The 5,000-nt window shown below is 26.6% G+C and overlaps 1 protein-coding gene across 2 annotated transcripts in view; it reads right to left on the reverse strand.

Moving 5' to 3' along the window:
• The window catches only part of LOC132780001 (fascin), an 87,078-nt gene extending 83,731 nt beyond the window's left edge, over nt 1-3,347 (reverse strand). For both annotated transcript variants that reach the window (XM_060783524.2, XM_060783523.2), the window contains exon 1: nt 3,137-3,347. The gene's annotated coding sequence lies outside the window, so the exon portion shown is untranslated. The remainder of the gene's footprint in view (nt 1-3,136) is intronic.
• Nucleotides 3,348-5,000: the final 1,653 nt, after the last annotated feature.

The raw sequence follows: 5,000 nt of genomic DNA on the forward strand, positions 1-5,000 counted from the left end.
ATGAGAAGAGAAAGAAAATGAGCCTCTATTCAGGTTGCTTTTTTAAACTGAACTGACCAGGAATTTTGAGAATTGGGAAGAAATCATTTCAACTGGGGAGAAAACTGGGGAAAGGAAGGGAAGACAAGAGAGGAAACGCCTTTCCGTCCTTTTCTCAAAGAGGAAAATGGGAGGAAATCATTGGGAATTTCTAAAAGATGCTGGAGGAATATATATATATATATATATAGGCTTTAATTGGATGCTGGAGAGACAGAAGGAAATTTAGGGAGAGAAGGGGTTGAGCCTTAAGCCGGGTTTTGTTTATTTGAAGAGCTGGAGGGGCGGGAGAGGCGCGATTCTGCTTTTGCAATCATAATAATAATAATAATAATAATAATGTAATATACATTATTGCTATATTATTATATATTATTAGTAGAATGCAATAATGTAATAATATAATAATAATGTTATAATAGTATAAAATATAATAATATAATATAAATATTATAATAATGAAATAATAAAGTAATTATAGAATTATAATATAATAATAAGGTAATATAACAATGTAATTATGATAGAATAGAATAATAGAATTATTATAGGATATAACAATATAGGTAATTATAATGGAATAGAATAATAGAGTTATAATATAATACAATAATAATGGAATAATGGAATAATAGAATAATATAATTTAATGTAATAATAAAATAATATTATTATTACATTATATTATATAATAATGTAATAATAGAATAGAATAATGTGACACTATAACAATGTAATAATAATATAATGGAATTTATTATTATTATTATTTATAATAGCAATGCAATAATAAAAGATTATAATATAATAATGAAATAAAGTAATGCAATGCAATATAATATAATATAAAAATATAAAATAAAATAATAATATTATAATATGTTGCATTATATTATAATATATTAAATTGCGTTGCATTATTACATTATTATAATATAATATAATATAATATAATATAATATAATTTTATTATTATTTATAATAGCAATGCAATAATAATATAAGATTATAATAATATAATAAAATAATGCAACACAATATAATATAATAATAATATTATTAATAATAGCAATGCAATAATAATATAAGATTATAATATAATAATGTAATAAAATAATGCAATGCAATATAATATAATAATATTATTATAATATAATATAATATAATATAATAAAAGGATGAGCTGCCCTGGGTCCCCCTGGGAAAATAGACAGGGCGGGTAACAAATAAAGCTGTTATTGCTGTTATTGTTATTGTTATTATTTATAATAGCAATGCAATAATAATATAAGGTTATAATATAATAATGTAATAAAATAACGCAACCCAATATAATATAACAATACAATATAATCTTATAATATTATAATATGTTGTATTATATTGCATTGCATTATTTTATTACATTATTATAATATAATATAATATAATATAATAATATGTTGTATTGTATTATATGATATTAATGTAATAAAATAATGCAACGCAATATAATATAAAATAATATAATAATGTAATAATATGTTGTAATAATGTAATATAATACAACATATTATATTATATTGTGTTGCATTATTTTATTACATTAATATAATATTAATATTAATACATTAATATAATACAATATGTTGTATTATATTATTACAACATATTATTATATTATTATATGTTATATTTATATCATATTGCATTGCATTATTTTATTACATTGATATAATATTAATATTATTACATTAATATAATATTATATAATAATATTTTGTATTATATTATATTATTACAACATATTATTATATTATATTATGTTATATTTATGTCATATTGCATTGCATTATTTTACTACATTAATATAATATTAATATTATTACATTAATATAATATAATATAAAATAATATGTTGTATTATATTATTACAACATATTATATTATTATTTTATATTATTTTATATTTATATTATATTGATGTAATAAAATAATGCAACGCAATACGATATAAATATAACATAAAATAATAATATAATAAAATAATATGTTGTAATAATATAATATAATACAACACATTATTATTTTATTATATTATTTTATATTGTTATATTATATTATATTAATGTAATAAAATAATGCAACGCAATATAATATAATATGTTATATTATATTATTACAACATATTATATTATTATTTTATATTATTTTATATTTATATTATATTGATGTAATAAAATAATGTAACGCAATATGATATAAATATAACATAAAATAATAATATAATAAAATAATATGTTGTAATAATATAATATAATACAACACATTATTATTTTATTATATTATTTTATATTGTTATATTATATTATATTAATGTAATAAAATAATGCAACGCAATATAATATAATATGTTATATTATATTATTACAACATATTATTATATTATTTTATATTATATTTATATTATATTGCATTGCATTATTTTATTACATTAATATTATACTATACAATACAATACAATACAATATAACATATTATAATAATATAATATAACAATATAAATTAATATAATAATATAATATAATATAATATTATAATATATATAAAATATATAAAAATAATATAATCATATGTTGTATATTGTAATAAAATAATGCAACGCAACATAATATAATATGTTATATTATATTATTACAACATATTATTATATTATTTTATATTATATTTATATTATATTGCATTGCATTATTTTATTACATTAATATTATGCAATACAATACAATATAACATATTATAATAATATCATATAACAATATAAATTAATATAATAATATAATATAATATTATAATATATATAAAAATATATAAAAATAATATTATAATAATAATACATTATATTGCGTTGCATTATTTTATTACATTATTATAATATAACAATATAAAATAATATAAAATAATATAAAATAAAATAAAATAAAATAAAATAATATAATATAATATAATATAATATAATATAATATTATATTATATTATATTATATTATATTATATTATATTATATTATATTATGTTATATTATCAGGATGGGGATGCTGGCTGGCTTCTCTTGGCTTTACCTGTAAGGAGCTGCTTCTTCTGCTTCTGCTTCTGCCTTTTGTCTGCCTGCGAGGACCACGCGGTGCCTCCTGGCTCCGGCTTGGCTGCCTCTCTCTCTTCCTCTCCCTTCCTTTCTCCCTTCCTTCGTTCCTTTCTTTCTTCTTTTCTTTCTCTCCTCGGCTCGGCAGCCCCGCAGGCAAGGCAGGCGGGTCCTGGGCTTTTATGCCGAGGAGGGAGGAAAGGAGGAGGAAGAGGAGGAGGAGGGATGGAGACCCGCCTCCAATCGGGATGCAGCAGACCCAGCCCCAGAAAGAGAGAGAGAGAGAAAGAGAGAAAGAAAGAAAGAAAAAGGGGGAAGGAAGGGAGGAAAGGGAGGAGGAGGAGCAGAAGCTGGGGGCCTCTAGTTTCTATTTCTTTCTCTTTCTCTCTTTCTTTCTCTCTTTCTTTCTTCCCTCCTTCCTCTTTTCTTCTTTCTCTCCTCCTTTCTCTTTCTTCGATACTTCCTTTCTTTCTTCTCTTCCTTCCCTCCCCTTCCTTCTTTCTTCCTTTCCTTCTTTTTGTCTTTTTTCCTTCCTTCTTTCCCTTTCTTTCTTCTTTCCTCTCTCACTCCATCCCTCCTTTTTTCTTCTGTTCCTCTCTCTCTTCCCTCCCTCCCTCCTCTTTTCTTCTTTCTTTCTTTCCTCCCTTCTCTTCCTTCCTTCCTTCCTTCCCTTTCTTTCTTTCTTTTTGTCTTTTTTCCTTCCTTCCCCTTCTTTCTTCTTTCCTCTCTCACTCCATCCCTCCTTTTTTCTTATTTCTCTCTCTCTCTTCCCTCCCTCCCTCCTCTTTTCTTCTTTCTTTCTTTCCTTCCTTCTCTTTCTTCAATACTGTCTTTCTTTCTTCTCTTCCTTCCCTCCCCTTCCTTCTTTCTTCCTTTCCTTCTTTTTGTCTTTTTTCCTTCCTTCTTTCCCTTTCTTTCTTCTTTCCTCTCTCACTCCATCCCTCCTTTTTTCTTCTGTTTCTCTCTCTCTCTCTTCCTTCCCTCCCCTTCCTCTTTTCTTCTTTATTTCTTCTTTCCTCTCTCCATCTCTCCTTTTTTCTTGTTTCTCTCTTTCTCTTTCTCTCTTCCTTCCTTCCTTCCTTCCCTCTTTTTTCTTCTTTCTTTCTTTCTTTCCTTCCCTACTTCCTTTCTTCTCACCCTTCCTTCCCTCCTTTTTCCTCTTTCTTTCTTTCTTTCTTTTCTCTCTCTCTCTTTCTTCCCTCCCTCCTCCTTTCTTTCCTTTCCTTTCCTTTTCTTCCTTCTCTTTTTCCCTACTTCCTTTCTTCTCTTCATTCCCTCCATCTTCTTTTCTTCTTTCTTATTTCCTTCCTTCTCTTCTTTCCTACTTGCTTCCCTACTTTCTTTCTTTCTTCTCAGGTGGAAAGGAAGGAAGGAGAAGGAAGGGAGGGAGAGAGGTGAAAAGGAAGGAAGGAAGGAAGGAAAGAAGGGAGGAAGGAAGGTGTAAAGGAAGGAAATAGGGGGGAAGGAAAGATGAAAGGAAGGAAGGATGATGGGAAGGAAGGAAGGATGATGGAAAGGAAGGAAAGAAGGAAGGAAGGTGGAAAGGAAGGAAGGAAGGAAGGAAGGAAGGTGGAAAGGAAGGAAGGTGGAAAAGAAGGAAGGAGAAGGAAGGGATGGAGGAAGGAAAGAAGGAAGAAAGGTGGAAAAGAAGGAAGGAGAAGGGAGGGAGGGAGAGAAGTGGAAAGGGAGGAAGGGAGGAAAGAAGGGAGGAAGGGAGGTGGAAAGGAAGGAAGGACGAAAGGAAGGAAGGATGATGGAAAGGAAAGAAGGAAGGAGAATGGAGGGAGGGAGGTGGAAAGGAAGAAAGGAGAAGGAAAGACAGAAAGAAGGAAGAAAGGGAGGGA

This window comes from Anolis sagrei, chromosome X (genome assembly GCF_037176765.1).
Source record: "Anolis sagrei isolate rAnoSag1 chromosome X, rAnoSag1.mat, whole genome shotgun sequence".
In the NCBI taxonomy this organism is placed as follows: Eukaryota; Metazoa; Chordata; class Lepidosauria; order Squamata; family Dactyloidae; genus Anolis; species Anolis sagrei.